At 41.6% G+C, this 12,642-nt stretch overlaps 1 long non-coding RNA gene across 1 annotated transcript; it reads left to right on the top strand.

Annotated features, from left to right (window-relative positions):
- The first annotated feature begins 4,146 nt into the window (after positions 1-4,146).
- On the top strand, positions 4,147-7,581 carry LOC120828661 (uncharacterized). Its single transcript, XR_005713561.2, has 3 exons — positions 4,147-4,304; positions 4,401-4,455; positions 6,980-7,581. It is a non-coding gene; the product is annotated as an uncharacterized LOC120828661 (long non-coding RNA).
- Positions 7,582-12,642: the final 5,061 nt, after the last annotated feature.

Genomic DNA, 12,642 nt, shown 5'->3' on the forward strand with positions numbered 1-12,642 from the left:
ATTACCAGGTACGAAAGTTAAATAATTATTTTCTGAAGTGTGCTTTTAATTCTTTGCTTGGTGAAGTTGTGACTAATAGCTGTCTGAATTTTTACCAAACATATATCAAACAGCCCTCTGCCGTAAAACGTGACGGACATACTGTATCCATGCACACGAGGGAGGGGAGCCTCAAGTTTATACAACGCATCTGAAGAAAAGGGGTGAACGGCAGTATGGTGCACTGGCTGTCATTAGGACGACACATTTGGACGCCCTGCCTTTCTCCCCGCACACCTGCACCGGTGAATGGACAGTCACGTCTGACGGAATCAAACTGCCTTCGGGTGATCCTGTTTAATTAATTCTCACTCACTTACACTGGCTTTCTCAAAGGGGGAGGGGGGGGGGGGCGTACAGGGGGGGAGATGAGAAGGAGGTGGAGGAGAGTTGGGAGGAGGGTTTGATGAAAGATTCATGAGCAGTGGTGATGTTAGAAGATTGGGGCTTCGTGTCAATGTTAGTGGAAGGGGTGCTGTGACCACATGAGTCCCCAAATAAATATGCATGAGACCCTCGTACATCACAATGCATGTCATTCAGAGGAATGAGGATACCCTCGTTGCTTTGGTTTATTGTTGCACTGAGCAACCGGTGATTCCCTATTTCGACCACGCACTGTAGCCCCACTGCTGACATGGCTCCAGGCCCTCAGCTCTGACAGGGTGCAGATTGGAAACTAGACTGAATCATTGCCAATGTTGAGTACATGTAGAAGCTGTGGTGAAAATACAGAGATACAGAGATGAGGAAGGAAGGAAAGCGCCTGGGAATGGAAGAGTAAGAAATAAGAAAGAGAAGGGGGAGCGAGGAGTAGGACGAAGAGCGTCAAAGCAGAATACTGATTATTGGTGCGTGCAGGAAAGGGGGGCGGGGGGGGGGGGGGGGGGGGGGCTGCACTCTGCAGGTGAATTTGGAGCTATGTGGGGTCTCAATCTCCTTTTCTTCCAATCTGCAAAACGGTGCTCACGTGACCGGCACAAAGAGAAATTAACAGAAGTGGATAGATAGAGAGGGAGTGAGGGGAATGACAAGTGACTTAAATGATGGAAGTAGTGGAGGAGGAGAATCATTTACACTTGCAGAATGAAAATGACACAAGGGATCAGACGATGTGTACAGAGACGTTCCCGGGACATCAAAGTGGCGTCCCCAGAGTCCCTCCCCTCTGCTGCTGCTCTCACCGTGTCTGTCTCTCCTTTTTTCTCTCTGACAAAAGCTGCTGCTGCAATGGAGAGCAGTTTTTTTTTCATTTTTCAGTAAGGGGGGGGGGGGGTGGGGGGGAGGGGCTTGACTGATACTGTACGATGCACGAAAAAAGAGGGAATCTGAAGCGAGAAATGTGTGAAACATAGCCTCAGGGATGAAATGGAGGGATGGTGGGGTGAAAGGAGCATAACAACATGCGCTGCCGTGAGATTTTTACTCCCAGTGACGTACTACTTCTTCATACCTAATTCATGATGCCCCTGTGAGAGCATTGATAGCAGTTACCTTTGATTCTCTACATGACTTATTAATGTTTGGTTCATTAGTTTGTAGAACTCATCATCAAGCCTCCTTTCTTGATAACTTTCTGGACCTTTGAGAGATTTGGGCCTCAGGATTTAATGACCGTCTGGAGGGAGATAGTGAAGGAATAGCTTGTAGAAAACCTGCGTCTGTATTATTAATATCCTAAAATCATTGGAGATATTCAATCACCAGTCATCAAATAAGTAATCAAGTCTGTAAAGTGCTTACTATCATGTTACAGGCGTACCGCAATTGTTGTTCTGTTTAACACATTAAGAAGTTTCTTTGTCAATGTAGTTCTAATATGAGTGCATACTTATATACAGAAATAAATGTGTGTAGAAACTAAGGTTTGTAATACACTACATTTCAGTGCAACAACAATTAGTAACATCATGCAATCCTTGACACTTTTCACTTTCAAGCCATACCGTTAACATGTTAAGCTATGAGCTACAGGCTTAAGAGCTCCATAGGATCTCAGTTCTTTATCCCGTAGATATTTACCTTCTCTTTGTCGCCCCCCTGCTGACATTAAACAAGTGAATCATCGCTGTCACGCCCTCCCGCTTCCGTTAACCGCAGCCCTCTCACTTCTACACACACATGAAAAATCAGCCATCAGCAGAAAATCCAGCAACACCACCTATGAGGAGGAGAGAAAGATGCGAGAGAAGAAGAAGAAAACTAAAATTTTGCAATGGCGAAGATACTAAAAATGTTGAAAACGCATTATTGTTGATCATTATATCATAATATACCGTTTACACCCTTTTCTTAATCACGATTCCTTTTTCTGTATGATGGGATTTTACCCGACATACTCTTAGCTTTAATCCTCCGAAAAAATAAGAGCAAAACAAGCTTCAGAAAGTTTGGTTTTGTGTTTGACTGTTGGGACGCCATGCAAACCAGCCTAATCTCCAAAATCTGTTCGTAAAAATGTATACGAAAATCTTGAAGATACAAATTTGTAGTGATACATACTAAATAAATACGGACTGGCAACTGATGACGTCACCCTATTCAAAGTGAATGTGGACCTGCACCCTGTAAACACACTTTGTGAAGTCTAACGATGTAAAATAAACGTGTTATTATTGCATTATTGCAATCAATGTTAAATTGTAAGAATACAATGCTAACCCTAACCCCCTCAAAAAATCCAACATGGCGGAGAGACGTTCACTCAAGGGGCGTGGTTAACCGCCACCAGTTAGTATGTATTGTTACGAATTTCTATGTCAAATATTTCGTATACATTTTTACGAACAGGTTTTGGAGATCACGTTGATGCAAACAGATAGTGACGAATGTTTATGAATTATCTTCCTCGGCTTGTTTTTCAGTGATTTTGGGTCCTAAAAAGAGAAAAGCACAGATGACGTTAACAAGCCAATTCTTATATTTTATTCTTATATTGCACCAATGCACCAAGTAAAATTTCTCTATGTGTAATATATGTGACAATGAGTGTCTTCTGATTCTGATAAGTCATTGAGAAAAGTCTTAATTAAATAGGCTCAATAATCACCACCCAAAGTCCACTTTTGTGTTTCGTCTAAAGCTTAAAATCATGTTTACTCAATTCCATATTCTGGAGCTCTATATTCTGCAATGGATTACCAAAACATCTCCTATGAGAAAACGTTGTTAGCTGAAGTTGAACTTATCATCTTTCTGCTTAAAGGTAAAATCACTTCACATTTGATTCAGTATTTGTTCTGCACTGCTTCTCACATACATCAGAATTGCACAGGAGTAGTTCACTGATCATAAAAATCAGCTTTAATGATGATGTGAAAATAACTGTGATGGTATAATTAAACTAAATTCATTTTTTTAAAAGTCTGTTGGAAACCGAGGTGTGTGAGGTTTGAAAGATTTCCGATGAAAGACGACTTTAAAAAGTTTACTTGCATTATAGGAGAGAACTATTTTTTCTTTCAGTCCGTTTTTATTTTGACCCTTACTCTTCAAATCTCCACTTAATACAGGTCTAACACTAAATGTACTACTCTTTAAAAAGTGAGATATAGCAGATTCACTGGAGTGCTCTTAGAAAGGACCCAGGAATGACAAATATATTATTGAGCCCTACAATTAGAGGACGAGGCACATGCTACACATCATGATCATCACTGATCATCAACTTGGCGAAAATACACAAACTAGTCAAGAAGACAAATTGTTTGACAAGACAAACAACAACACGGCCGATGTGACTAATAGTTCAGTTCACTTTTCCTGCGCCCTCCAGGGAGATTCCATGTTCGTGCCTCATTTTAGTGCACTGGCTTGTAACCTTCTGAAACAACTTCCTGGGGAACAATTATTCCAATACTCAGAAACGAGTTTATCACATACAAGCAGGACTACGAGGTAACATTACTGTACCCAATGAAAAGCCAGACAATGTCCCCCATCACCCGTACATGCTCATTACTCCTGTTCCCCTCCCCTCGTCGCCCCTCACGGAACCCTGAGCATCCTCCTGTTGACTAAATTTCCCCGGTGACGTCAGAGTGCACGTACATCGTCCATGTAAGTGATGCTTCTGAATGAATGAGTGTCCCCTCCCACCTCCAATACTAGTACTACGGGATGTCTATAAGAGCAGATCGCCGGGACAGCCCGCTGAATTGCATGACATGAGGAGTGAGGTGCAGGTGCCAGAAGCGAAATTTAAAAAGATCAAAATCCGACATATATTTTTTTACAAGAATGTAGTAGCAGTGCTGGCCATGGGGGTAGGTAGGACAATTCTTTGATACACGAACACATTCGCAGCCGGTAAATTTTAATGTGACAATCTAGGAAATGATAAAACTGTTCTTTCTTTATAGTTTTATTCAAGTCGTAAAGTGTAGAAATCTCCGCTGGAGTTGAGAAGACCATGGGGTAAGTTTTCCTTTTCATTGTGCCAATATTTGTCTTATGCACATTTCGATAACAACAGATGTCTCGATCCACGTGCGACAATAAATGACAACGAGGATGAGCTTGATAAATGGTTGTCCGCTAAACTCTTTCTCATTCCCGTCAACGTATTTTCCTCTGCGTGCCACGTCGTGAGTTTACGGTAGATCACGGCAACTGGAAGTTACTGCAGTGTGAGTCACTTTGGCGCACATGGGCAGTGACAACTGTAGAAAAAGATGCAATGTCTCGAAGGGTGTAGGCTGCGCTGACCGCATATTAACTATTCCGCATCCACTCAATGCAAGCCAATAGTAAATCACGACATACGGTTAATGTCTTTTAAAACATTTTTTTAATAAAGAGTGCCAGCCGTTGTGGGACGTGTGCTGTCGGTCTGCTTCCAGGACCCATTAATACCAAACACAGCCGAGGGCTCTTGTAAAGCTCCACGCTGAACCACAACGTAAAGCACGCAGACTCGTAGGTATCTGCCGGTGTTACGATGGATGCTCCCCCGGTGGAGAGACCTTACTGTAGATGGAGCAGATCTCCTCTCCTTGGTTCGGAAGTTGTTGTTGTTTTTTTCATGTTGAAATGACATCGTGACGCGTTCTAGAGATGAAGTCAGTGTTGCGTCATTCATGCGCACATGCAGACGACTCCCGATCACGTTGCTTTAAAGACACAGCGCGAGTCGCGAACGTCTACAAACAGCATTGCGATGCGTCTCCATAGTAAGGGGACACTACACGGGGGGTAAAGGGGTCAGCAGTGTAACCTCTGGAAGGTACATTGAACAGAAGGCCAATGTGTTCAATGATCCCTCCAGCTGTCTCTAGCCCCGGTGTCCTGCTGTGCGGGGCATATCCACGGCGGATACGACATGGGGCATGAAAATAGATCAGAAATACGCCTTGGAAGATCCTTCAAAGAGCTGGAATGACCAGCGCTGTCCATGGTGCTGAACACGGTACCCGGGGCTGAATTTAAAGAACAACCCGGTGCGTTTCTGACACACAAGAGCTAAGAATTCAACTTTGTGTCTAGAGTCAGTGACCCATCCAAGTTGTATTGATAGAGGATACTATTGAAAACATTTACAAATGTTTGAGAGATTTAGTTACGAGCTCACTTCTAGGATAGGTTTAAACTTTTCAGCCACTACCAAGCATCTGTTTGCTCCTTAAAAATAGAGAGGCGCCTCACGAGAGACATTTACGGCTCACGCACTGTTTCGTCGGGCAGCAGAATGTCTTCAGCACCACGGACAGCGGCAACGCGGTCGACTTTACACAAACAGGGATAACAAAGATTCTATTTTCAAATATACTTTGGAGGAACGCCTTGATAACTGTTGATGCTGGTTCTAACTGAGGTGAGGCCAAGGAGCGGTGTCACACAGGAACAAGTCCAACTCCGTGGTAACCCTATGGTGACACTAGAGTAGCAACTTCTGCACTCGCACTGCTAATGTATCTCTCTTCCTCCCCCATCTAGAAAATCTGTTGATGTGAAAACACACAAATCCCCACAGTCAACACTTCAAACAGTGGTCTACTGACGTCAAACCTAGAGTTACTCAGTTGAGTTTGCATAAGTGCACCCTATGCTCCCGTCCGTCCATATCCGGTGGCTGACTCATAGATAATCGGCATGGAAATCAATTCTACAAACAAAACAAGTGGGCTATGTAACCATCAGTCTGGTCACACGTAGCCTCTGGCCTCTGGCAGGAAAGACAACGATTCAAACCACTGTGAGCTCTGTGTCATGGTGTATAATCTGATTTGTTTGATGGTAATTTGGGTGAGGGATATGCCAGGTGATTATAAAGAGCATTTACAGAGCTAATTTTCTTTTGTACCTGACACCTTTATTTCTGTATGAATTGCAATTTTGAGAGTAGCTTCATGGTGTCGTCCCCCCGTCTGCACACCCCACTTTTCCCTCTGCAGGTCTCTACTACCTTGTATGCTTTGTCAGTCTGATCTAATTCTATGCTGCTTGTCTGTTCTATCAGTCAGTGCATCAATACCTTGGCTCTAGACTGCTTACTGCTAAAACTGTCCCGAAGTACAGTAACAGTCTACAGTCATGGCTACTGAAGTCTGGCAAGCCTCTGCTGTATGTTCTCAAATTCACCTTTGAGACCCTAAAAGCTAACAGGAGTGAGAAGATGTTGCTGTACTGCGTGAACTTTCGGTGCGCAGCACTACTGAAGGCTGCATCACCAACATCATCAAAGCACCGAGGACGTCAGTGGTTACTGCAGCCAATCATATTCCTCCCGCTGTCTCCATGGTGACCGTGGCATTAGATTGTTACTGTAGCAACAGCACCACTGGTAACAGTCTACAGCCATGGTCGCTAGGGGGCAAAACACACATCTGAACCTCAGTGGTGTGAAAGCGCGTGCTATATAAACTAGTATTATTATGATATCATTAAAGAACTTTAATCTAGAAAGTAAGATATATCTCAAAGTCATTTATCCTTCCCACAGGGTCGCGGGGGGAGCTGGAATCCATCCCAGCCAAGATCGGGCGAGAGACGGGGCCGTCAATTGCAGGGCTGACACATATCCACACATATATGCATATCTATACACATGTACATATGTATATATACATGCACAGGAATAACTGAACTCTACGAGCCTGACTATGATTTCAGCACATAGGTATCAATAATTACATGTAAGAGATGTTATGCTAAGGACAATATGTTTGAATACATTTTTAAAAAAGCTTTACATATGTGCTGTACATTTGAGAAGGAATATTACAGGACCAAATTCTGGAAGGAGGAAGACTCCTTGACAGATAGGTGAAGGTTTTGGGTTTTGAAGTTAGAGCAGGGCAGCCATCAGGGAAAGACTACATGTATAATCCTAATGAAAACCAATCCCCTCCTCCCAGCAAAAGAGCAACGGGAATTTCCTGAAACTGCCGTTAATTCTGATATTCACTCCTCGTCCTAAGTGTCTTTTTTGTCAAATTTCTAAGGAAAGCTTTTGGTTTGTGATTTCCCCATTCACAAATATGCAAGTTTAAGTACAAGCCATGTCATGTCTTATTTCTGATTAATAAATAGATTAATCAATAATATATGAGTTTGTGTCTTTTTCAGTAATAACGATTCAAACTTCAGGACCCAATGTGCACGTGCTGGTTTAAGAACTGATTTAAATTGATCATCACAAACGTATCAAACCTCGTCCTGAGGCTGTAGCTGCCATCTTCTGGTAGAGGCTCCTTCCTGTAGATGAGGGTCCATTTTCTCTGCACTGTAAGATCGTACTGAAGTCCTTTCCAGCAGCACATAAGCTGGCTGTTCAGAGACCAAGACTGAAAACATAAAGTTGGCACCGTTGCTGATTATAACATTCAACTTGAGGTAGAATTTCTAACACAATCATATGGTAATTGCTGATGTGAAAAGTGAAAGAAAAAATATATAACTAAGCGAAGTAACATACAACCAAGGTATAACTATTTCCAAATAACAATGACCATTAAAGATCCACAATCCAATAGTCAGAACAGGTCTAGTATGTCTTTTGTCCTGTCAGAGTCCTGATCTTCCAAACATACATCCCACAGCTGCATAGTTACTACAGCTTTATAACAATGAGTCAGGGGCTGCTCGCCCTTATGATACAAAGTTAAATATGTTAAACGTTGAATAGTTTCTTGTTCTCAAGTATTTTAAAGATGTAAAACAATGTCTGTACGGTGTTTAAAGTTTAAGACCACACAAATGAATTAGAAGACACAAAAGCATTCAAGCAAAGCAACAAAGGAAACTCAGCGACCCCTTTCCACTAGACTGAGTGCAAAGCGACTACATCAATTACTGGGAGACAGAAGATGGCAGTAAGACAGGAGAGTGCAGACAATCCACGGCAGGACAGAGTGGGTTGAGAGAGAAGGTGCCTTTGTCACAGCCCTGTGCTTAGGTGGCTTGGCTGGATGATCAGGGACAGGCTGACCTCCCACACAGAATTAGTCATCTCTTTACACGACTTATTCAACCTTCCTTCGCATTGAGGTTCAGCCGCCCAGGCATCTTCTCTCCCACACGCACAGTCAGCAGCCTGTAGACATCATCGTTTATTGTTCAAATTTCCAAAAGGATGCAGATCAATGGGTTGTTAAGCACGTAGCTGCTAATCTCCACCGCGAGGGTATAGGATTACTTAACTAAATCAAATAAACACTTAGAGCAATTAGACTAGTTTTAACATGAACACCACAAGCTGTTTTGAATAAGTTAACTGTTGGCCCTTCTGTTTAACTCTCCCTTCAAGGTACCAGTTTTTTATATTTTATTTTCATGCATAAAAGGCTCATTAGCTTTTCTTTTACACACCTGAAGCTTAGCAATATATAAAAATAGGACAAAATACAAGGGCGCAGTGTTACTGCAAGTCCAGTTTACCCTAAAACAAGCTACTTTCAGAGTTGCACATGCTAAATATGTGTAAAAGCAAGGACCCGCTTTTGCCATCTTTTATGCCCTCTACTGCCACTCCTTACCCTACACAGCCTCTGCATTCACATTCACAAAAGAAATGTGCCAGAAAAAGGTTTGTTAATTTTTGATGTAGTGCAATGAGTCATAATAAATGTAAAAGCCTTTACCAGCTCCAGCCCTGTCAGATTTCCAGTTTTGTCAAAAAGGTCCAATAATAATGAAAAAAAGGGGGTTGTGATAATGCATTTACTTAGTGAGTGGGTACATGTGATGTTGCTTGACATTCAGAAAGGAACAGACTACCAGGTACCGCTGTGACTAATTTCCCTGGGCGGGAGAGCAGTGGTCCTTCAATCAGAAGGTTGGACGTTTCGATCAAAGGCTCCGCATAATGTATCCTTGGGGCGAGACCCTCAACCCCAAAATTGCTCCCGTCAGGGCATATCGTTATCTCTGTGAACAGTGCATCGCCTGAGCACCTGCTGTGTAAAGTGCAGGCTCAAACGCAAAACCTCTGCACAGTCCTAATGAACAAGTCACACACATTCTGGATGGTGGGCTGTACCCTCTGGATTAAAAACATGGGTGTTGAAGGCAGAAGAAGTGTGATGGCTAACACAATGAGGGCAGGCAGGGGAGCAGCCTGGTAGAAGGGAAGGAGGATGAAGGAGCGCGGAATCAAATTTCTACAACATCTAGAGAGAATTGCACACAGCAGTTACAGAAGTAGGATGGGTTCGTACACCTTGCCAAGCACCCCCCCCCCCCCCCCCCCCCCCCCTCATGCTGCCAGAGCCTTTCCACATTCAAGAATTGTGTGACTTGCATGCCTGACAGGACGGCACATAAGCTATTCAAACAGTGACATCTAGTGGTCACTCAGCTGCCTGCAATCTAGGAGAAGAGACCAGACTGATTGGGGGTCCCAAAGATGTTTGTCACACTCACAAGGTGCTTTGATATAGATCCACTCAACTGCTCAAAAAATCTTTTTGTTTAGCATTCGTGAAACTTTTTCAACAATCGGGATTTTAGGATTGTTCATTAGTGTTGTTTAAGTAAAGTTAAGTAAAGAACATACTATATAAGTATAATGTAAAAACAAGGTAGAAAGAAGGTCAAATGACTGGCAGTAGTGGCTGCCAAACAAAAACCATAACATTAAGGTAAAATATCTTAATTCAAATAAAATGCGAAAACCATATATTTACGGTAATTTTCATTTAAGGTTATATAGATAAATACTGTTATTTTACAGATTATTCCTGTATTATTATGATCAGACACCTTCAATAAAGGGATATTGCAAAAAATTCTGCTGCAGCAAAACATTGTTATATTACAGATTTTTGCTGTTTTATTATGAAAAAAACACCTTCAATAGAGGGATATCGCAAAAAGTTCTGCAGGAACACTGTTATTTTACCATTTTTTTCTGTTTTATTATTATGAAACACCGTCAATAACATGATTTCTCTAAAGGTTCTGTAGTAAAACACTGTCGTTTTACAGATTCTTCCTGTTTTTTTATGATGAAACACCTTCAAAAAAGTGATATTACAAAAACTTTTCCAGTGAAACACTATTATTTTACAGATTTTTCTTGAATTATTACAATCAAACACCTTCAATAAAGGGATACCACTAAAGGATCTGCGGGTAAAAAAACTGATATTTTACAGAGGTTTCCCATATCATTACGACCTTCAATAAAGTGATATCACTAGATGTTCTGCAGTGAAGCAGAACATACGGTATAATAGTATAAATACAATCAAACACCTTCAAAGTGATATGGCTAAAGGTTCTGGAGTAAAACACTATTAGGTTATTTTACATTCTTCCTGTAACAGCTATTTTGAGATCACTAAAAATAGATTAGAAACCTATTAGTAACCATGGATGGTGAACTCTGTTTTTTAAGGATCATATCACCAGCATCACCAAAGTTGCCTTTTTCCAACTCAGAAATATTTCCAAACATCAGAGTCTTTATTTCGTAGTCTGGCTCAGTAACCCACGCATGCATTTGTTCTGGACATGCTTCTTAAAATGAACACATCATTTTCTTACGTATGTATGTGTGTATTTAAGTGTATGTATGCATGGATGTTTCTATTAAGAAGCACATTTTTGCTGTTTTATATTGTTGTTATGTTAGAACAATTCCTCTCCGTGTATGTCGGCTTTTTTTTCGTACCTGTCCCTGGGTTTAATTCTGTATGCCACAATCTGGTGATATCTAGTCAGTCCTGGTTCTTCAGCATTCTCATCATCTCACAGGCGATGCACAGTGAAGAATACTGTCAATTATACCTCAAAACTGTAACCGTGGAATTTAAGACATGCATCTTATTAATTATTATAATACGGGTAGATGAAATCCAGCGTTGTGATTGGTCACGGGGGTGTCTGGGAGCAAATCTCCGTCTCGTGCAAGTAAAGGTCCGTCTCGCGCGAGCAAAGGTCCGTCTCGCGTGAGCAAAAGTCCGTCTCGCGTGAGCATAAGTCTGTCTCGCGCGAGCAAAAGTCTGTCTCGCGCGAGCAAAAGTTTGTCTCGCGGGAGCAAAAGTCTGTCTCGCGCGAGATATTTGCTCGCTCGCGAGGCTAGTCTCTGCTCGCGCTCGAAGGGGTTTTCTGCGCGCTCGCTGTTCTTTTTGAAAGTTAGGGGGCGGAGCCAGTCACCATGGTATCTCTACATCTAATTGGTTACAAACCCCGTCTTTGTATTGGCTGGAGTCATGCATTCACAGAACTATAGAAGCCCATTTCCGCACTAAAGAAAGGGGATAGAAAATCGAAATTATGAGATAAAACGTTGTCAAAACACAAACGACACCTCTCTGTAATCGTAGTGGGCCGTAGATGACAACTAGCTACAACCATAATTTACTACTGCATTTAAAGTTCTCACAGATGTCTACAACTTGATGTGCTATATTTAATCCCACCAGCAACAATTAGCCCATTAGCTAACGTTAAGTACCACTTACTTGACCATGTGCACCCAGTTAGTTGTTCAAACGTCTTGGATTAGTTCATCAATAATTTTTTTAAGTAAGAATTAGCCATTTCTTTTTGTAACACGTTGTCTGCTGCATTTAAAGTTTATACAGATCATAATGTGCTCTATTTTTCATCAGTCAATAGATCAATACATTATTCAGTCCAAAAAAATTGCCGTGTTAGTTTTGGGAACAATAGCAAACCAAGGTTGGTTGCAGATTGGACTTCTGGCTCTTGTTTCTGGAGTTTTTGTTTTGCTTTTTTGTTTTGATTTGCTTGCCGCTGTGGTAAGTGTCTTTTAGATGCAGTAAAACAAACAAACAAAGTAAAATCAAGAGTGGTCCTTAGTGACAAGTATTAAAATTCCTGCGGTTTATGTGGATATAATACATGACAAGCAGGTTATAAGTCATTGTAAGTGGTCATTGTTTGCTTTAAGTAAAGTGAAAAAAAATTAGATATCTGATGTTTGAAAACATTTTGTGAAGAGGGTCTCCCTGGACCTCTCCAGGCAGCAGTGTAAAGAGTATTCCAATTTGTTATGAAACATTGACTATTGTGAACACTTTTAATAGTAAGTTCACAAAAAATCCCATATGGCAAAACGTTTCTGCTGCACTGCACTGCTGATTTCCCTTAAAATGACAAAGAAAATTGTTAAATTGTACCTTTATAGAGACAAGA

This window comes from Gasterosteus aculeatus, chromosome 1 (genome assembly GCF_964276395.1).
Source record: "Gasterosteus aculeatus chromosome 1, fGasAcu3.hap1.1, whole genome shotgun sequence".
Lineage (NCBI taxonomy): Eukaryota > Metazoa > Chordata > Actinopteri > Perciformes > Gasterosteidae > Gasterosteus > Gasterosteus aculeatus.